Raw genomic sequence first — 23,504 nt, 5'->3', positions numbered from 1 at the left:
TAGGCTTATTTATGATAATTATGTGAGATATTGAAAGCTGTTCTCATGATAATCGCAGTGCGTCGTCTGATATCCCTCAGGACTACGTGATAAATACACCTCACAACACCTGAGTTCAGCTGGCAAATTAATTCGTGAGGCATAGCTATCTGATTTATCAAAACGATTCCATTTACACCTGGTCACATAAATGTATTTTTGCGAAACGGATTTAAATTCGATCTTCAATTCTCGCGCTATATGCAGATTTAATGGAGTGCACGTCACCGAGATATGAGCTGCATTTTATAGATCATCAGCTAAAATTTCAAAATCAAAGACCGCAATAAGAGAGAGCAGTAACAGCCCTGGTAAGATCATTTCGTTTCTTTACTTTTAATGATGAAGATTGTGTGATAAGCGTCTGCGACTTACTTTCACTTTGATTTGCGATAGTTTGCACGTTGGCTTGATGCAGTTGCTCATCTGCGGTGATGCGTGTTCCAGCGCGTCGTCATATCTGGATATAACATATAGCCTATAACACACTCTCACACGTTTTTTTTTTTTTTTTTAGCATTTTTGGGAGGAGTACAATTTACATATGTGGTTTCAACAACCATATGCATTTACACTTGTCCAGTTTCGTCTGGAATGCGTCTCAGATCTCCTCCTGAAGTGGTTTGAGGGATCGGATTCAAATCCGTCTCAAATGCGTTTCGGAGGGCATTTAAACCTGGACTTTTCACGATCGGATAGCTATCCGATCTGAGAAAATGCATGAAGTGGCCAGGTGTAAACAACCCCCATGACAAAAACATACGCACGAAAGCCGAAAACAAACGCTGGTTGGCCTCTCATGTCCAAATTTGACGAAGTGGTGGGGGAAGTGACGTATGCCGTAAAGCAGTCGAATTTTGTAGTTCTTTTTGTGCTCTTTTTACTACCCGAACACCGAAGTTACATAGTGCCAGTAAAAGCGATACAGACCTTGTCAGGCTATGGCAGACGTGTCATTCAACCTATTGTAAGTCGATGTACCAGCACAAGGATCTTGGAAATATATTATGAAGGTTGAAAAGTTACATAGTGTCGCTTTAAAGGCAACTGGTGATATAAGTGTTTCAAGTTTTAGGGTTTTTTGTAATTCATTCCAGTCATTGGCGGCTGCAAACTGGAAGGATTGGCGGCCGAATGTTGTGCGGACTTTCGGGGTGACTAAGGCGATATACCTACTAGATCGTAGACTGCGAGTGGGTAGAGCAATAGTAACTAGACAGCTTAAGTACAGCGGGACTTTGCCAAGCAGAGACTTGTAAATAAGTTGGTACCAATGAGTAGTTAATGACGGCCAGCCGACTAATGCATAGAGCTTGCAGTGGTGGGTGTTATAAGGGGCATTTGTAACAAAACGTATGACGCTATGGTAGGTCACGTCCAGTTTTTTCAGCAGAGAGTTTGAGGCAGTTCTATAGATGACATTGCCAAAGTCGAACATTGGAATGATAGTCATTTTCACCAAAGCAAGTTTGGCAGCATAAGTAAAGGAGGCCCTGTTGCGGAAGAGGAAGCCGATTCTAGATTTAATTTTAGATCTTAGTTTGTTAATGTGCGGCTGGAAGGAGAGAGAACTGTCTAACAAGACACCTAGATATTTATATGTATCAACATATTCTAGCTCAGACCCATCCAGCGAGGTGATGTAAAGTAGACAAGCAGGTGTTGGCAGTGAACGGTTGAAAAGCATACACTTAGTTTTACCAGAATTTAAAGGGGTGGTTGATTGTGATTTCACTTTTTTCATTTTAAATGGTGTGTAATGTTGCTGTTGGTGCATGAACAGTATCTGCAAAGTTGCTGCGCTGAAAGTTCAACGTAAGCAGAGATATCGTCTTTTAAAAATCAGGAAGTTTAATGCCTACAAAAACGACTCGAATGGGACTACAACGAGATACTTCCCGGGTTTTATACGTAACTAACCCATGCAAAAAAGGGGGCATGGCCATATTTCTGCGGCTTTGTCGAAGAGGAAGAGTTATAGTGGAGAGCTGTAGCCATGCCGTCGAAAGTGTGTTATTTTCACCCAGCTGCCAGGTCTTCTGTGTTCGGGCTTCATACGGACGCTGTAGTTCGTCAACAATGGCTAAAATTTATGTTTGATTATGTTCCTGAAAATTTCAATCGTAATAGCTCTCTGTGCTGCGCATTTTACGGAAGACAGCTTCCAGAATCTCCACGAATTCAATGCCGGATTCAACAAGAAACTGTTACTAAAACATGAAGCAGTTCCAACTTTAAAACCAGAGGCAGCAGTTGTTGGGCCACAACCTGTAAGTAAGACTTAATAATGTTTGCATGTATAATTTCAGACTTAATGTTTTAGTTTTATCAAGGACGTAAACAAATGCCAGCGCTGGCTTTAGTAGCCACTTACACGTACAAACGCGTACAAACATTTTGGACCTGAATTTGTAATTATGTACTAATTTTGTAAATGTATTTTCCATGTATATTTTATGACGTAATTTTTCGATTTGATCAAGAACGTAAACCAATGCCAACGCTGTTTGTTTATAGCCAGTTAGTTTGATGCTATTTTGTGTGTATAAGACAAACGTGTATAAAGTTCAAAAAATTATATGTAATCGCAACAGCCAACTTCAGCTGCTGAAGTTAAAACAATAACTTTAAAAAACGGTATTACTCAGTCATTTATTCAGTTATATTAAATGTTTAATCAGGAGAAAACCGTATCTCAAAAGCTAACAAGCAGCAGTAGCATTTTCAAGTAACAGCGTATCGAAATTCTTATATAATAATAGTAGATTGGAATATAATAGAATAATAATAATAAAAAATGTACCATTCAGAAACGTTTTGTAAGAGCCGTGTTTGGGGAGGTTGCTTGATTCTCTTCATTGCCGCTTTCTGGGTCTGATTCTGGCTCAAACTGATACGGCAGTATTGACACCATTATTTACATTGGACCGGAGCACATGCAACTTTCGCCCGTAAAGGTAATGGGCGTGAAGTTTCCGGACAACATGCACTACGCAGTTTAGCCAATTACAACCCACCGGCCCAACTAACCAATCTGAGGCCATTGCCTGTTTCTGAGGGAGTGGTTTCATATAATCAGGAAGTCAACCGGTCGTTCAAATGACAGAGGAGAATGCAGCTTACAATAAAGGTGAAATTTATGAAAAATAAGACTTAAAAAAAAAAAAAAAAAACCCGAACACATGTTATATTGCACCCCATAAACACAATCATGCAAAGAAAAAAAGCAGTAAACCACCCCTTTAATAATAACTGAAGGTTTTGGAAGGAATGTTGAATGGTATTGAAACTCTCCTGGAGATTTTTGAGCACAGTATCTAACGAAGGGCCTGACGTGTACAGGATGGTATCATCTGCATAAAGATGGATCTAAGAGTCACCAGCAGCGAGAGCCACATCGTTGATGTAGAGGGAGAATAGAGTCGGCCCGAGAATAGAGCCCTGTGGCACCCCCATAGAGACAGGCATGGGTCCCGACAACAGGCCCTCCGATTTAACACGCTGGACCCTGTCGGAGAGATAGTTGGAGAACCAGGCGAGGCAATCATGGGAGAAGCCCAGGCTATTGAGTCGGCTGATGAGAACACGGTGATTAACCGAATCAAAAGCCTTAGACAGGTCGATGTAGACGGCTGCACAGTATTGCTTTTTATCAATGGCGGCTATGATGTCGTTCAGAACCTTTAAGGTGGCTACTGTGGTGCAGCCATGACCAGCACGAAAACCAGACTGCATAGCAGAAAGAGTGCGGTGGGATTCCAGATGACAATTTGTTTGTTGACCAGTTTCTCGAAAACTTTGGAAAGACAGGGTAGGATGGATATTGGTCTGTAGAAGTAAGGGTCGAGGGTGTCTCCCCCTTTGAACAGGGGAATGACTGCAGCGGATTTCCAATCTCTTGGGATTTCAGAAGATAAGAGAGAGAGGTTAAATAGACTGGTGATGGGGGCAGCAATAATATTTGCAGATAATTTTAGAAAAAATGGGTCCAGATTATCCAGCCCAGCTGAGTTGTAAGGGTCCAGCTTTTGCAATTCTTTCAGTACATCGGCTGTCTGGATAGGGGTAAAGGAAAAGTGTGTGGAAAAGTGTGTGAAGGGGGCTGAGCACGGGGGTGGTGTGGCTGTAGGGCAGCTAGCTTGAGGGGGAGTATTTAGATAAAAGGCGTGGCCGGCTTCAGTGAAATGCTTATTAAAGTTCTCTAATATCTTAACCTTATCTGTAGTAACAGTATTATCTAATTTTAGGGCTGTAGGAAGTTGGGAGGAGATAACTTTGTTCTCTAGAGTTTTAACAGTGTCCCAAAACTTTTTGGAGTTGGTGTAGCAGGCAGCAAACTTCTGTTTAAAGAAGTGGGCCTTTGTTTCCCTAACTACCTGAGTATATCGGTTTCTAGCTTCTTTAAAAAGGTGCATATCGCGGGGCTTGTTTGAGGCTAGCGCGGTACGCCACAGAGTGTTTTTGTGTTGATTGAGAGAGGTCAGTTCTGTGGTAAACCACGGACTGTATCTATCTTTCGTTCTGAACTTTTTAAAAGGAGCATGCATATTTAGGACAGAAAGAAATTCACTTTTGAAGTACAGCCAAGCGTCCTCCACTGACGGGATGAGATTAATATTTAACCAGCAAATGGCGTTCAGGTCATTTAAAAAAGCCTGTTCGCTGAAGTGTTTTAGACAGCGTTTGACGGAGATGAGGGGTGGTCGTTTGACCCCGGTCCCATTACGGACGCAGGCAATAAGGCAGTGATTGCTGAGATCCTGGTTATAAACAGCAGAGGTATATTTACAAGGCAAATTAGTCAGGGCAACGTCTATGAGGGTTCCCTTCGTCGCTGATTTGAGATTGAACCTAGTAGGTTCATTTATAATCTGTGTGAGGTCAAGTGCATCAAGCTTAGAAAGTAAAGTAACTGGGGGATTGAGCAGCATATCCCAGTTTAAGTCACCAAGCAATAGCAGTCTGTAGCAGGCAGCAACAGTAATAGCCTTATTTTGAGATAGCTGGATTTTTAAAAGTAAAAGCTCAAACTGTTTGGGTACAGATCTGGACAAGATGACTGAGCTCTGTAGCTTATCTCTGCAGTAGATTGCTACTCCACCACCTTTCGTAACTCGATCTTGCCGAAAAATATTATAGTTGGGGATTGTTATTTCAATAGTGTTAACGGACTTCCTAAGCCAGGATTCGGATACAGCTAATATATCAGGGTTGGCTGAATGTGCAAGAGCTGTAGGTAAGTCTAGCTTTGGGAGTAGACTTCTAATGTTGATGTGCATGAACCCAAGGCTTTTACGATCACAGAAGTCAGTGAAAGAGATTGCCTGGGGCTCGGGGAAGGCACTAGGGGTTTCCGGGCCAGGGTTGAGCTCTACGTCTCCAGATGAACAAAGGAGAAGAAAAATAAGAGTGTGGCACATGGCTTTAAGGACTGGGCGTTTAGAGCGGCGGGTAGCATTATACAAGGAAATGGGCATCAGATCGTAATACACTAACTGCAGTGCAGTGTGAGAAGCTAGAGATATGACAGTATAAGTGTTCAGCTGAGGTAAACCTAAGTGTAAAGTAATAAAAAAAGAGATTGCATCTCTGAACAGATAAAATATGCCAGAGGTGCCTGGCTCTGTAGTCAATAAAGTAGAAGAATTAGCATAATTGAAGCAGAGGGGGTTGAGTAATCTACATGAGAGTAGGGTGGTGAAGGAAAACAAAAACAGAAGAAAACACGACATAATTTGGTGTAAACAAAACAGGGAAGTCACAGGTAATAGCTAGGACTGAGCAAGGACAGTAATCGGTGTTGGGGCCTAGCTTAACAGACAAAAACAGTACCGTGATGTATGTCGTTATTGTCCTCCGGCCGATGGTATGCTACCACGGCTTAATCGACAAGCCAGGGTGAGCTAGCTGTGAAATGCTCCGGCTGTGTAATGAGACAAAAGTCCAGTGAAAGTCCGGTGAACACGTAGAGTAGACTAGTAGACAGTCGCTATGTTAATAATTAGCCAACGACAGCAGGGAGAGAAGCTATGAGCCGAGTCCGGAACAATGCCGCTAGCCATAGTTCGTTAGTCGTTTGTCGGATCCGTTATCTGGCTGGCTGTGATGATCCGGCAGCCAATGTCCAGTAAAAAAAAAAAAAAAAAATATGTATAATCCAGTGGAGCGGTCGAAAAATCCGGTTATATTATGAAGAGTCCGATAGAACAGTGGAAAAGACCTAAGACCGCTGGGCTGGTGGTGGTGTGCTGCGCGAGTTAGCAGGCGGATCTGGGATCTGGGGAGGCGAATCTGGGGAAAGAGCTATCCGGCTGGCTCAAAACAATAGGTGGAGGCCGCTAGCTGTAGCTGGTTAGCTAGCTGTCGGCATTAGTAATGAAAGTATGCGTTGCACACAGGAGAAAATTAAAAAATTAATAAAAATAAAAAAACACATAATAGCAGAAAGAATTGTTGACGAGCAATAGGGTTGGGTACCGAAACCCGGTTCCAATAGGGAACTGGTTCCGACATAAACGGTAGTAACGAGACCGAATAAGAACAAAACTTTCGGTGCCTGATTTCGGTGCCTGACTTTTTTCACGGCCCCCTATACACAAATCCGGCGAAACACGGAAGTAAAGCAGCGCCGCCATTACTGCGTGCCTGGTTGCTGCTAAGGAAGGAGCAGAAGTAGTAGCGGTTGGTCCCGTAAGCGGCTGTAGTTAGCTGTACGAAATATTATTTTTATTTCGTTTTTTTAGTACATATGCTGTCCAGTGATGCCGGGAAGAGCGTGTTGTGTGGTTGGCTGTTTTAACAACAGCACAAAACTACAGGCCTGGAATAAAACCGTTTGTGAAATTCACGAACCTTTGTTGCACATTGACTGCCCATGTTTACGGCCATACGGATTACACCGAGTTCCTGGTCGAGCGGAGGACCAAGATGTGCGTCAAAAGTGGATGAAACATATAAACCGAGATGGCTTCAAGCCAAACAAGAATACTGTGGTAAGTTTGGCTCTGACTGTTTAATCTGTTAATGCCACAGATTGCATGCAGTGGGTGTAACATACAGTGAAACAGCGCTAGCTTAGTTTGCTAGCAATATCGTTTGCCACAGGCGAAAACAAAGCTGGAGCTTTCATGTTGCTGTGTAACTGGAACTTTCTCAAGCTCTTACGTTACTGCTTGGTAAACTGAAGTTCCTCTCTTTGCATCAGCTTAAATGTTAGTCCTCGTTGCTTGCTTTGGATAAAAATATAATTAAACTACTATGTCAACTATAAATAGATAGATGTTCGTCCTTGCAAAAATATTTTATATGTGCCATAATATGTGCCATATAGTACATCTGATACAACAGGAGACTTATCACGAAAGACTAGACAAAACAAATAAGATGGACAGGACAGGATAAACAACAGTTTTGGCCCTCACCCCACAAAAAGAAGAACAATCATATACACCCCCTTTCACGCATCATAAATAGGATGGTAAAGTGCAATTGTGCATGTTTGATGTTAACTAAGAGAAAGTGCAGAGTGCTATTTAAAGTGCTGTCTTGTTCACACTTATTTGAGAAGTACTTTTACCACCAATGCATGGCTCATTATGTATTCATCTTCATTACCACTCTAAGGTGTGTGGGATACATTTTCCTGATGGACAACCTACAAGAGAAAACCCCTATCCTGTGTTGTTCATGGGTTATGAATGTCATGTAAGTAGGTCTCTTGGATAGCCATATTATTGCATCACATTTCGTTCATTTAAATATGATTGATTGTCATGTTTAACTAATGCACCTCTCTTCTTTTTTTCCCTTTAGGTAACACCAGCTAGACTTCCCCCCAAAAGAAGATGTCTTCAGCCATTACACCAGAACTCAACTACTGAACCTGAAACTATGGAAACAGATGTGGATGTCGGGAATTTGGAGAATATGCCTCTGCAGACGTGTGATGTCGGAACCCAGTGGCCAGATCACATAGAGCACAACTACAGTTTCAACTGCGGTAACAAGCCGATGAAGGACTGTGGGACTCAAACAGATCTAACACCGTCAGTATCAGCACATCATTTATAACAAAGACTTTATATTTTATACAGGTTTATGTGCTGACAGTTTCTGGCAACTTTTGCAAGTCTTGTCGACTTTTTTCTCACAACCACCTAATACCAAATTGGCCTTCCATGAACAATTTTTGCTTGTTTTAATGAGACTCCGTTTGGGGCTATTGTTTACTGACTTGGGTAAACGATTTGGGGTGAGTAGCAGCACAGCATTTGAAATATTTACATTTTGGAGACCAATCCTTGCAAGATTCATGAGGGAAAAGGTGATTGCTTGGTTGCCCAGGGATACACTGAACAGAATCAGGCCCAAGACATTTAAAAAAAAACTATCCTAAAGCCACATGCATCATTGACTGTACAGAGGTCTTTGTACAAAGACCAAAGAACTTAAGAAAAAGATCACAAACTTACAGCAATTACAAACATCATAACACATACAAACTGCTATACTGTATAGCTCCCAATGGCTATGTCATGTTTGTATCAAAGCTTTTTGGTGGAAGGGCCAGTGATAATTTCATCACAAAGAACAGTGGTTTTGTTCATCACCTGATCCCTGGGGATGAGATTTTAGCAGATCGCGGATTCACCATCATGGATATATTGCCTCCAGGAGTGAGTCTAGCTCTTCCTGCATTCACACGTGGACATAAGGAGCTGTCTGAACATGAGGTGACATCCACACGTCGCCTAGCTAATGTCAGAATTCACATTGAGCGAGCAATTCGAAGGCTGAAGGGTTTTAAGATTTTGTGTAATGTTATGTCTGGTAGGTTGCAAAGTGTTGATGAGATTGTAAGTATTTGTGCAGGGTTATGTAATTTGCAACCTCAGTTAATCCGTAACAGTACTGAATGAAGAAGAAACACCTGAAGTGTGTGTGTGTGTGTGTGTGTGTGTGTGTGTGTGTGTGTGTGTGAGTGAGTGTGTGTGTGTGTGTGTGTGTCTGTCTGTCTGTCTGTCTGAGTGTGTGTGTGTGTGTCTGTCTGTCTGTGTGAGTGTGTGTGTGTGAGTGAGTGAGTGAGTGAGAGTGTGTGTGTGTGTCTGTCTGTCTGTGTGAGTGTGTGTGTGAGTGAGTGAGTGAGAGTGTGTGTGTGTGTGTGTGTGTCTGTCTGTCTGTCTGTCTGTGTGTCTGTGTGTGTGTGTCTGTCTGTCTGTGAGTGTGTCTGTCTGTGTGTGTGTGTGTGTGAGTGAGTGAGAGTGTGAGTGTGTGTGTGTGTCTGTCTGTCTGTCTGTGTGTGTGTGTGTGTGTGTGTGTGTGTGTGTGTGTGTGTCTGTGTGTGTGTGTGTCTGTCTGTCTGTGAGTGTGTCTGTCTGTGTGTGTGTGAGTGAGTGAGTGAGTGAGTCAAGTCAAGTCAAGTTTATTTGTATAGCGCTTTTCACAATACAGATTGTATCAAAGCAGCTTCACAGTATTAAATTAAAATAATACAACAAAGTTTGTTTCAAGAGGAATTTATTGATTGATAAAATTAAATTAAATATCCCCAAAATATCCCCAACTGAGCAAGCCAAAGGCAACAGTGGCAAGGAACCGAAAAACTTCATCAAGTGACCTAATGGTGTCCTAAAACTCCATCAGGTGACCTAATGGAGAAAAAAAAAAACCTTGGGAGAACCCAGGCTCAGTCGGGGGCCAGTTCTCCTCTGGCATTTATGAGCTAGAGGCCGGATTGTAGTTTGAACTGTGGGATTATATGAATGCCTGGCTGAAGAGATGCGACTTTAATCTAGTTTTAAACTGGGAGAGCGAGTCTGAGCAACGAACAGTATCAGGAAGACTATTCCAGAGTTTTGGAGCCAAATGTGAGAATGCTCTCCCTCCTTTGGTGGTTCTGGATATCCTAGGTATGACCAAAAGCCTTGAATTTAGTGATCTTAAAGAGCGCGATGGATTATAGGGTGATAGAAGATCCGTTAAATAGACTGGAGCTAAGCCGTTTAGGGCTTTATAAGTCAGTAGCAATACCTTGTAATTAATACGGAACTTTATAGGTAACCAATGCAGTGATGATAAATCGGTGTTATATGATCATATTTTCTTGATCTAGTAAGAACTCTAGCGGCGGCATTTTGGACTAACTGTAGCTTGTTTATTGAGGATGCAGGACAACCAGCTAATAAAGCATTACAGTAATCCAGTCTCGAGGTCATGAATGCATGAACTAACTTTTCTGCATCAGAAACTGATAGCATATTACGTAGCTTAGCAATGTTTCTAAGGTGGAAAAATGCTGTTTTTGTAACATATGAAATATGATTTTCAAAAGACAGGTTGCAATCGAGTATAACACCCAGGTCTTTTACTGTAGAGGATAAAGTAACAGGACATCCTATGATGTTAAAGTTGTATTGTGCGAGGTTTTGTGGGCGGTTTTTTGAACCGATAAGTATTACCTCTGTCTTGTCTGGATTTAATAAAAGAAAATTACGGGTCATCCAATCTTTTATATCTTTAACACACTCTGTCAATTTGGAAAATTTTGCGTTTTCATCCGGCCGTGATGAAATATATATTTGAGTGTCATCAGCATAACAATGGAAACTAATTCCATGTTTCCTTATAATATTTCCAAGTGGCATCATATATATTGAAAATAACAGAGGACCTAATACAGATCCCTGCGGCACTCCATAGTTTACTGGAGTTATGATCGATTTTTCTCCATTTAAATAGACAAAATGGTAGCGGTCAGATAGGTATGATTTGAACCAGCTTAGTGCTTGTCCTTGAACACCAGTATAATTTTGTAGTCGATCTAAGAGTAATGTATGATCTATAGCAGTGGTTCCCAAAGTGGGTGCCGTGACAACTGGCTAGGGGTGCCGCAGAATCTCAGCTTTATTTTCCAATTTAAACAGCCTAAAATAATCGTACCATATAATAACCTTTTACAGCCAAGGTTATAATCGTTAACGAAAACGAACGCAAAAGCGATTTACACAAACGCTATTTAAAACACGCAGAGTATTCGTTCAACTGCATTTCCTTTCCCTGCTCTCGTCTCTGTCACTCATGCGTCTCTCACATGCGCGCGCGCGCACACACACACACACACACACACATACACAACCCCTCCCCTCCGTGCACACCGCGTCTCCATGAGAACGAGTGTTCGTTCGACGTTGAAAGCAAGCAAGTTCGCGAAAGGTTGGTATCTCTATCTCGTGAACACCTTTACACAATCACACATTAAAAAGTGGTATAAAAATATTTTCAATTCTGAATATAATTTTGTCAGTGTGTTATTGTCGACCCGAGAAGCGATTGCGCCTTCTTTAGAAAGTTAACTAGTCGCAAGTTTGAGGAAAAATGCACTTTTTGGTTGTGGTTGTCGATGTCAAAACACTATATAAGCTGTGATTCAAATATTAAATAATGTTATGTCATTATGTCTTTTTGAATCTTGCCCCTGACAAATAACCCAAATAAAAAAAAAAACACTTAACTAACACTAAAACTAATAAAAACTAAACGAAAACTAAGCATTTTCAAAAAATAAAAAATAAACTAAACTAGCAAACCCACTTTAAAAACGAATTAAAACTAAACTGAATTTGAAAACAAAAAGTCAAAACGAAATAAAAATAAAAACTAGCCTAATGAAAAATGCAATAGGCTAACCCTGTTTACAGCATATTTTAAAATCATATCAAAACACCAACATATGCATGTCCAAACAAAAATGAATAAGCGAAAAAACACTGATATATTTCATACATTTAAAGTTGAAATGTTTATTTACCGCTAATTGGACTGTTCTCGGTCCGCTCGCTCCGCCCTTTGTAGTGGTGCGCGCTCAATTTTAACCTATATTTCACGCAGATTGACAGGACAGGGCAAATATGGATAAATTTATAGGTTTAAACAAAAGAAAAGCAGAAATGTCACAGCCAAGAAGACCGACGGACATCAACCTGGGACCACCACCACCCAAAAAAAATAAAACTAGACAGTACTCTGAAAGCTACCTGGCTTACGGTTTTACATGGATCGGAGATGCTAGCTGTCCCACCCCTGAATGCCTCGTCTGCAGGGAAAAGCTATCAAATGCAGCAATGGTACCGAGTAAGCTGAAGAGACATTTAGACACGAAACACCACGGTTTAACCAGCAAAGACATAGAATACTTCAAGCGACTAAAAGCACAAAATGTTAAACAGAACCAACAAATGATGTCATGTGTGCGTGTGTCTGATAAAGCTCTGGAGGCAAGCTTCTTAGTAGCAGAGCTAATTGCCAAATCAAAGAAGCCCCATAACATTGCTGAATCACTCATTTTGCCAGCCTGCAAAAAAATCGTAGGGGTAATGATAGGTGAGGACGCTGTCAAAGAAATTGACAAAATCCCATTATCTGACAACACAATTAAACGTCGCATTGATGACATGGCTGCTGATATAGAAACACAACTAACCGAAAAACTAAACAAAAGTGGCAAATTTGCACTCCAAATTGATGATTCTACGGACTGCAGTGGACACTGTCATCTCCTGGCCAGTGTGCGATATACTGATGAGGAATTAATTATGGAGAATTTTTTTTTCTGCAAAGAACTAACAAGTCGTGCAACAGGGGAAGAAATGTTTATTGTCATCGATACGTACTTGAAAGAATGTGGTCTAAACTGGGGCATGTGTCATAGTATTTGCACAGATGGAGCTGCATCTATGACTGGAAAAGTAAAAGGACTGGTAACTATGGTGAAGAACCAAAACCCAGATGTGCAGATTACCCACTGCATGCTGCACCGCGAAGCACTCGTCGCAAAAGCAATGCCCCCAGACCTGACTGTAGCATTAGAACAAGCTGTCAAAATTGTAAACTACATTAAGTCACGACCATTGAAGTCCTGATTGTTTAACATACTGTGCAATGAAATGGGGTCTGAGCATCAGAGTCTGCTGCTGCATACGGAGGTGCGCTGGCTGTCACGGGGCAAGGTGCTTTCCCGTGTCTATGAGCTTCGAGATGAACTCAGGCAGTTTTCAACTGAGCACGACATACCCCACAAAGAACAGATCAACGACGACTCGTGGTGGGCTAAGATTGCATACCTCGCAGACATTTTTAGTCACTTAAATGAGCTTAACACAAAGATGCAAGGAACGAAAGAAAACATTTTAACAGCAACAGACAAACTTAACGGTTTCAAGGCCAAACTCAAGCTGTGGCAAGAAATTCTGAAAAATAAAAACATTGACATGTTTCCCTTAACAGCAGAGGACCCCGCTCGCAAGACTCCAGTTCTATTCAAATCTATAGCTGCACATCTGAAGACGCTACAGGAAAGGTTTGAGGTTTACTTCCCCGCTGGTGCTGATAATGAAAACTTTGACTGGATCCGTGACCCCTTTAACCCTCTCTCATCAGAATCGGCAAAGATGTTGCCAATCAAATCGCAAGAAGAACTGGCGGAACTTCTTATGGATCGCACTTTAAAATTAAAATTTGGAGAAATGTCTTCAGATGAATTTTGGCTGCATGTGGGACACGAATACCCATCTATCTCAGAATGCGCCGTCAATGTGCTGTTGCCGTTTTCAACCTCTTACTTGTGCGAGCTAGCGTTCTCATCCCTAGCATACGTGAAAAACAAAAAAAGGCAGCGTCTGTCAGTGGAGCACGATCTACGAGTTGCACTATCCTCAATCAACCCCCGTATCAAGAGGCTGTGCTCGCAAAAGCAGGCACATGTGTCCCATTAAAATGCCCGCGACAGTTCCCTGCAAAGATATTTTATTTTTTAAGTTATAAGTTATAAGGTCAGGTTTGAACAAAGCAAACGAGGAACTAAATAAAAAAATATTTGGAGTTGTTTATTATTAAAATAATTAATTATTATGTTTAAATCAGTTTTGTTCCAATGATTCTCACATACAGTAGCCTAATTGATTAAAATCAGTCTGTTGACGTGTGTCCAGTTATAAATGGACATATGATTCATCTGAAGGGGTTGTTTCACCTCATATTATGTCTGTTGTGATGCATTCATAATAAATTCATGCTGCTTTTTATGCTTCATTTGTTGTTTGCTCATCTGGATATAATTGTATATATGTATGTACAAATGTTCGGTTAGTTTAATTGGGTTAGGGTGCCGTGGAAAAAAAAACACTACAAAAGGGTGCCATGCTTTCAAAAAGTTTGGGAACCACTGCACTACACACTACACTACACTACACACTACACTACACTACACACTACACTACACTACACTACACTACACTCTACACTACACTACACACTACACTACACTACACACTACACTACACTACACTACACAACACTACACTACACACTACACTACACTACACTACACAACACTACACTCTACACTACACACTACACTACACTACACACTACACTACACACTACACTACACTCTACACTACACTACACACTACACTACACACTACACACTACACTACACTACACTACACAACACTACACTACACTACACTACACACTACACTACACACTACAGAAGACAGCTGTCTATACCCTCACCAGTCAGCACTTACACTGCAGTACACTCTACACTACACACTACACTACACACTACACTACACTACACTACACACTACACTACACTACACACTACACTACACTACACACTACACTACACTACACACTACACTACACTACACACTACACTACACACTACACAACACTACACTACACACTACACACTACACTACACACTACACTACACACTACACTACACTACACTACACTACGCTACACACTACACTACACACTACACTACACTACACACTACACTACACACTACACTACACACTACACTACACTACACACTACACTACACTACACACTACACTACACAACACACTACACTACACTACACACTACACACTACACTACACTACACACTACACTACACTACACTACACTACACACTACACTACACTACACACTACACTACACACTACACTACACTACACACTACACTACACTACACACTACACTACACACTACACTACACACTACACTACACTACACACTACACACTACACTACACTACACACTACACACTACACTACACTACACTACACTACACACTACACTACACTACACTACACTACACACTACACACTACACACTACACTACACTACACACTACACTACACTACACACTACACTACACACTACACTACACACTACACTACACTACACACTACACTACACTACACACTACAGAAGACAGCTGTCTATACCCTCACCAGTCAGCACTTACACTACAATACAGTGTTCAACACCTGTTGTGGATGATAAACGCATGAATAAATCATTTACAACACTTTCTGCATCCCCTAATCTAAAGTATAAACTATTCATCACTTGTAAATGTGTTACACATCATTCGTAGATAACATTTGTAGATCTTATGCCTTATTGATTCTTGAAGTGGTAATCTATGAATGAAGTGTAAAACATTTACAAGTGATGAATAGTTTACACTTTAGATTAGGGGATGCAGAAAGTGTTGTAAATGATTTATTCATGCGTTTACACATCATTGTGTTGAACACTGTTACTGACCTGTTACAAATGATCTGTACGTGTATACAAGGCATTCACAACACTTTCTGCACCCTCTAATTGCTACATACATACATACAAAAATAATTTATTAAACATTTATGAACTGCATATTCATGTTTTGTAAATGATTAGTTAATCATTAACTAATCAATTGTAAATTACTTACAACTGAATATACAAAATATACATACAATAATTAATATAACACTTATTAATCATTTATGAACGCATAGTCATGTTTCATAAATAATTAGTTAATCATTTACTAATCACTTGTAAATGACTTGTAATGGAATTTACAAAACATACATAAAATGTTAGTATATCACTTGCTAATCATTTATGAATGTTTTGTAAATGATTAGATCATCATTAACTAACCACTTATAAATGACTTACAACTGAACGTTATTATAAAGTGTTCCCAATACGTGTTCTTACAGGTATTGAAGATTATTTTATTAATCATCTGGCATGCGATGAGCTTCAGAACCTAAACTACAGGGCATTGATTGAAGGTCAGAATTACATGAGCTCCGGATGGATTGGCCAGATACTGAATACCATCGCAGATGAGCTCATAATTTTTGTCTAGACAATGTTTGGAGCAGACAACAGGGCTTACAGTGGAGACTACAGGCCTGGTTGTGCATGATCAAGAAAATTGGCTTGGTGCCAGTCTCGATGGAATTATTGACACAGATACTATTCTTGAGATTAAGTGTCCCACACCAAAAAAGCTTGAAGCACATGGTGGCAGTCTGCAAAAAATGATAGAGTCGAACAAATACGATGTTAGATTGATTGATGGAAAGTACGTTCTGAGGGAAACAGCATCTGGGTTAGGGTACTACTATCAGGTACATTATAGATGTACCCTACAACGAAGAGTGGATAATGAACAGAATCTGCCACCTGAAGAGGGTGTACTTTCAGCATCTGCTACCAGCAGTAGCAACAAGAATTGCACACGGGGTCATGACAATTTTTAGGCTCAAGTAGCTATTACACTTTAATGTGCTTTCCCATGAAAACTTAGCGGTAATACACAGATCAAGAGTTCAACATTTGTTCACTGTTTACAACTGTACATTTTAACTATCTGCATTGCTATGGCAAATGAATACACATATCTAGAGTTCGACATTTGTTTACAGTTTAAACCTGTACATTTGAACTATTTGCAATTGCTGTCTGAAACTGTTGGTTGCTTTGTTAGATTTTCTGTTGAAATACAAATTAATATTTGGTATACTGTGACCTTCTTTAGCCTAAGGACATAATCTATACAATATTAACCATATCACACTCACACTTTCCCATGACAACTTAGCCCATGACACACTCACACACAGACAGACAGACAGACAGACAGACACACACACACACACACACACACACACACACACACTCACACACAGACAGACAGACAGACAGACAGACAGACACACACACTCACACTCTCACTCACTCACTTCACAACAAACACGGTGAGTAATGTCTTGTCCTGTTATTATCATGCGTCGCGTCTGAATACGTTGTTGTTTTTGGAGCTCTATCGATTTGATTTATAATTCTTGATTTTTCTCGCTGCCTGCTGTGAGTGTGTCTGCTTCGGTGCTGTAAGCTCCGTCTTAGCCTCGTATTTCCTTGTTTTGAACCATCATTTACTACAATTTCTAGTTGTTTATATTACTACTAAATACAGCTTACCCAACCCTGACATCGCTAGCTTACGTTACTACTAGCACAACACGCTAGTAATTCGCTAGCCTGTAAACGCGCCACCCGTGTGCGCTCAGCTATTTTTATTTATTTATTTTCGCTCGCGCGCTCGCGCCTTTGAGTTCAGAAAAGCTCAGGTGAGTAAGAAACACTCAACAAACACGGTGAGTAATGTCTTGTCCTGTTATTATCATGCGTTGCGTCTGAATGCGTTGTTGTTTTTGGAGCTCTATCGATTTGATTTATAATTCTTGATTTTTCTCTTTAAACTCGCTTACAACGAACATTTTCTACTTTTCCTCACTGAGAAGCACTAATGTTACTGCTCAAACCTCATTGTTACAACGCGGACTGTTGAGCAGACGCGTCTCAAGCCTATTAGTGATCCAACGCTGCATACTCTGATGCTGCGTTCACACCGGACGCGAATAGCGCGTCAAATTCGCGTCTACCGCGTCTAGTTTGACGCTTGACCACTTTGTGTTAATTCGCGTGTCCCACGCGCGTAAAAACAAAAGTTTGAAGCGAAATTTACGCGCGTCAGAGGTGAAAGTTTTGGCGGCCATCTTTTTTAGATGTTTATCGAGCATTAGCATTAGCATTAATCGAGAGAGTCACCGCTCGTATATGCTCTGGAGAGCAGAAACAGCTGCGTAGGGGACATCGTCGCTGTACTCGGGTCCACCAGACTCTCCGGAGGGTTTCAGGAGTTTCACAATTTGGTCCAGTACCTAGGTTTGGTGGACCTAACGGTGAGGACGCTGACGAGGACAGCGTAGGCCGTATAAGGCCTCGGCCTCGAGTGGTCGCTGCCTGACGAGCCCGCGCTCTACAGCCCGGCGCGAGGTTCACCCTCGCCCGCACCCACCTAATCTGTCATTTATTTTTGTTTTGATAATAAATGGAGCCAGCCTCCAAAAGTGAAACCTGTCCTGTGATTTTTTCTTTTTAGTTTGTATACACTAAATTGTATTTGTTGTCTTCACATTAGATTAATAATGTTTCATATAGATATGGAATAAATTGCATTCAATACAAAATGAGTATCTCTCATATATTGAAATCGAGTTTTTATGTGAAAGATTTGCTTTGTTGTGCATTTTAGTCATATTACAAAATAATTTATTGAGGCCAAACATAAAATAACATTATAAACTGTCACTTCACCACGTGACAGCAGCAAGCAGGCTCCTGATTGGTTAACGCGGCGCGAATTGACGCAGAAGTTCAGATTTTTCAACTCGGGCGGCAGACGCGAATTCGCGTCAAACACGAGAATGCACAAAAAGCACTACATAAAACATTCGCGCGTAACGCGCTTAACGCGCCAGACGCTCAATTCGCGCCATTCGCGCGAACTTGACGCGCGAATGAGGCGTATTCGCGTCTACCGCGCCGCGCTCTACGCCTCATTCGCGCCGCAGGAATTTTTTACGCGCGTAACGCGTCTTTGCATTGACTTAACATTGAAATCACTCGCGCCTGACGCGCTATTCGCGTCCGGTGTGAACGCACCATTAAAGGTTACGTCCGTGGATCACGGCTGAACGCGTCTTCTCCACACTCACTTATAAACAAAAATTTTTTTTTTTGGCCTATCGTGCGTCTACTCTACACCCCTACCACTAAAAAACCTAAAAAACCTCATAGTTACAACGCGGACTGTTGAGCAGACGCGTCTCAAGCCTATTAGTGATCCAACGCTGCATACTCTTAAAGGTTACGTCCGTGGATCACGGCTGAACGCGTCTTCTCCACACTCACTTATAAACAAAACATTTTTTGTTTCGCCTATCGTGCGTCTACTCTACACCCCTACCACTAAAAAAACCTAAAAAACCTCATAGTTACAACGCGGACTGTTGAGCAGACGCGTCTCAAGCCTATTAGTGATCCAACGCTGCATACTCTTAAAGGTTACGTCCATGGATCACGGCTGAACGCGTCTTCTCCACACTCACTTACAAACAAACTTATAATATAAATTAGTATTAATATTGATAGCATCACTGGTAGCTTCGTTGCTAACTCACTGTCCATCTGTTAAAATGGCGAATATATCAGATGTAAGTAGTCTACCGCTTGGTGCAGGTGAGGACACATTTGAGCTGCACGCACTGCAGTCTGAGCTGGAAGCTGTTGAGAAACAGATCCACAACCTTTTATTGAGACAGGCCGAGCTGAGAGACCGGTGTTTGGCTCTTGAAACATCACGCGCCGATGCACACAAATCAGTGTTTAACATTACTAACCCGCTGACTCCGACCGCGTCTACTCCGTGCGTTCCTCAGCATCGGTCGAAATCAGCCATGGTCTCGTTCACTCCGGCTCCAACACGCCACCACGAAGCCTGGGTGGTTCCGCAGCGGAAGACGCGAGTCAGGTTTAGACCAAGACTTTCTCCGACCCTCCCGGTTTTCGAGTTATCGACACAAAACCGCTTCTCCCCTCTACGCGAAACAGAACGCGATGCTGTGATCATCGGCGATTCCATCGTTCGGCACGTACACGCTACGTTAGGTAAAAGTAAGGTGCAAAGTCACTGCTTTCCTGGTGCTCGTGTTTCTGAAATCGCTGCTCGCGTTCCCGAGATCCTGAACGGTGACGAGCGCGTCGGAACTGTGGTCCTGCACGCGGGAGTGAACTACATCAGGCTGCGCCAGACGGAGATTCTGAAGAAAGACTTCAGGAATCTAATCGATACGGTACGCAGCACATCGCCTGAAACAACGATCATTGTGTCAGGACCGCTTCCCACGTACCGACTAGGGCATGAAAAGTTCAGCAGATTATTTGCGCTAAATGAATGGTTAATGTCATGGTGCAATGAGCAGAAACTGCTCTTTGTAAATAATTGGAATCTGTTTTGGGAGCGTCCTAGGCTTTTCCGTGCTGATGGCTTACATCCAAGCAGATTCGGAGCGGATCTTCTGTCAGATAACATCTCTAAAATGTTAAATACCCTTTGACTAGTAACCAAAAGTCCAAATCATAGTCTCTGCTGCACCAATTCAACTGATATAAATACTAGTGTAGAACATTGCATAGAAACCGTGTCTATTCCTCGTTTAGTGAGATCAAATAATAAATCTAATGCAGGATCTAGGAAAAATCTAATTGTTATTAAAACAGAAAATGTTGCTATTAGTAAACAAAAACTATTTCTAAAGCTAGGTCTTCTAAACATTAGATCACTCACACCTAAGGCAGTTATTGTAAATGAAATAGCCACAGATAATAGCTTCGATATACTTTGCCTTACTGAAACCTGGCTTAAACCAAATGATTATTTCGGTATTAATGAGTCTACTCCTCCTGGATACTGTTATAAGCATGAGCCCCGTCTGATTGGTCGTGGCGGAGGTGTTGCAACCATTTATAAAGATATTCTAAATGTTACCCAGAAAACGGGTTATAAGTTTATTTCATTTGAAGTACTTGTACTAAATGTTACGCTCTTAGATGTTAGAAAAACATCCCTATTATCTCTAGCCTTGGCTACCGTATATAGACCGCCAGGGCCTTACGCTGATTTCCTAAAAGAGTTTGCAGATTTTCTCTCAGACCTATTTGTCAATGTCGATAAAGCACTAATTGTTGGAGATTTTAACATACACGTAGATAATCCAAATGATGCGTTAGGAGCTGCGTTTACAGATTTATTAAATTCATTTGGGGTCAAGCAAAACGTCACCGGACCAACACATCGTCTTAATCATACACTCGATTTAATTATATCACATGGAACCGATCCGACCGATATAGATATCATTCCACAAAGTGATGAAGTCACTGATCACTACATGGTAACTTGCATATTACGTACTGCTGTAATATGTCATGCGGCGTCGCGTTATCAACCAGGCAGAACAATCCTCCCATCCACCATAGATAATTTCTCAAATTGCTTATCTAATCTGTCTCAGCTGCTGCCTGAACCCAAACAAACAGATGAACTAGAAGAACTAACTAGCACTATGAGCACCATTCTCTCTAGAACATTGGATGTGGTTGCACCTATTAAATTAAAAAAGGTCAGAGAGAAAAATAAAGCACCATGGTATAACAATACTACGCATGTTTTAAAGAGAGAAACCCGTATTTTAGAGCGTAAATGGAAACAAACTAATTTAGAGGTCTTTAGAATCGCGTGGAAAGACAGTGTGTCACGTTATAAAAAGGCCCTAAAAGCGGCCAGGGCTGAGCACCTCCGCAAACTAATAGAAAACAACCAAAACAATCCAAGGTTTCTATTTAACACCATGGCTAGACTAACACATAAACAGACGTCACCCGAACAAAATATCCCGTTACAGTTCAGTAGTAATGATTTCATGAACTTCTTCACTGAGAAAATAGAAAGCATCAGAACCACAATTATAAACGTTCAATCTTCAATCGCGCCTTATAATTCAGCTTCAGTTATCACCCCGCAAGAACAATTACAGTGCTTTACAACTATAGAACAAAAAGAGTTAAATAAACTTATCACTTCATCTAAAACAACAACATGTTTATTAGATCCTATACCAACTAAACTACTGAAAGAAGTGTTACCTGTAGTGGAAGATCCTATCCTCAATATTATTAACTCGTTTTTATCTTTAGGTCATGTTCCAAGAACATTTAAACTGGCAGTTATAAAACCTCTCATTAAGAAACCACAATTAGATCATAATAATCTAGCAAATTATAGACCCATTTCAAATCTTCCATTTATGTCTAAAATATTAGAAAAAGTGGTGTCCGCTCAACTGGGCTCTTTCTTGCAACAAAATGAGATCTATGAAAAGTTTCAGTCTGGATTCAGACCGCATCATAGCACTGAAACTGCGCTCGTTAAAATCACAAATGATTTACTTTTAGCTTCTGACCAAGGCTGTATCTCAATACTAGTTTTACTTGATCTTAGTGCTGCGTTCGATACAATAGATCAGTGGTTCCCAAACTTTTTGAAAGCATGGCACCCTTTTGTAGTGTTTTTTTTTCCACGGCACCCTAACCCAATTAAACTAACCGAACATTTGTACATACATATATACAATTATATCCAGATGAGCAAACAACAAATGAAGCATAAAAAGCAGCATGAATTTATTATGAATGCATCACAACAGACATAATATGAGGTGAAACAACCCCTTCAGATGAATCATATGTCCATTTATAACTGGACACACGTCAACAGACTGATTTTAATCAATTAGGCTACTGTATGTGAGAATCATTGGAACAAAACTGATTTAAACATAATAATTAATTATTTTAATAATAAACAACTCCAAATATTTTTTTATTTAGTTCCTCGTTTGCTTTGTTCAAACCTGACCTTATAACTTATAACTTAAAAAATAAAATATCTTTGCAGGGAACTGTCGCGGGCATTTTAATGGGACACATGTGCCTGCTTTTGCGAGCACAGCCTCTTGATACGGGGGTTGATTGAGGATAGTGCAACTCGTAGATCGTGCTCCACTGACAGACGCTGCCTTTTTTTGTTTTTCACGTATGCTAGGGATGAGAACGCTAGCTCGCACAAGTAAGAGGTTGAAAACGGCAACAGCACATTGACGGCGCATTCTGAGATAGATGGGTATTCGTGTCCCACATGCAGCCAAAATTCATCTGAAGACATTTCTCCAAATTTTAATTTTAAAGTGCGATCCATAAGAAGTTCCGCCAGTTCTTCTTGCGATTTGATTGGCAACATCTTTGCCGATTCTGATGAGAGAGGGTTAAAGGGGTCACGGATCCAGTCAAAGTTTTCATTATCAGCACCAGCGGGGAAGTAAACCTCAAACCTTTCCTGTAGCGTCTTCAGATGTGCAGCTATAGATTTGAATAGAACTGGAGTCTTGCGAGCGGGGTCCTCTGCTGTTAAGGGAAACATGTCAATGTTTTTATTTTTCAGAATTTCTTGCCACAGCTTGAGTTTGGCCTTGAAACCGTTAAGTTTGTCTGTTGCTGTTAAAATGTTTTCTTTCGTTCCTTGCATCTTTGTGTTAAGCTCATTTAAGTGACTAAAAATGTCTGCGAGGTATGCAATCTTAGCCCACCACGAGTCGTCGTTGATCTGTTCTTTGTGGGGTATGTCGTGCTCAGTTGAAAACTGC

General features: G+C 41.0%; 2 long non-coding RNA genes across 2 annotated transcripts in view; both read left to right on the top strand.

The window, feature by feature from the left end:
• LOC309487746 overlaps positions 1 to 23,504 on the top strand; it is a 169,919-nt gene that overhangs the window by 42,060 nt on the left and 104,355 nt on the right. The gene's annotated exons all lie outside the window — the stretch shown is intronic.
• On the top strand, positions 6,678 to 8,125 carry LOC309487744. The gene is made up of 3 exons (XR_014201912.1): positions 6,678 to 7,031; positions 7,663 to 7,743; positions 7,852 to 8,125. It is a non-coding gene; the product is annotated as an uncharacterized lncRNA (long non-coding RNA).

Source organism: Leuciscus leuciscus (genome assembly GCF_965113295.1).
Source record: "Leuciscus leuciscus genome assembly, chromosome: 23".
NCBI classification, from domain to species: domain Eukaryota; kingdom Metazoa; phylum Chordata; class Actinopteri; order Cypriniformes; family Leuciscidae; genus Leuciscus; species Leuciscus leuciscus.
Note: the sequence above shows the minus strand (reverse complement) of the source record. Positions and strands in the feature narration are given on the sequence as shown.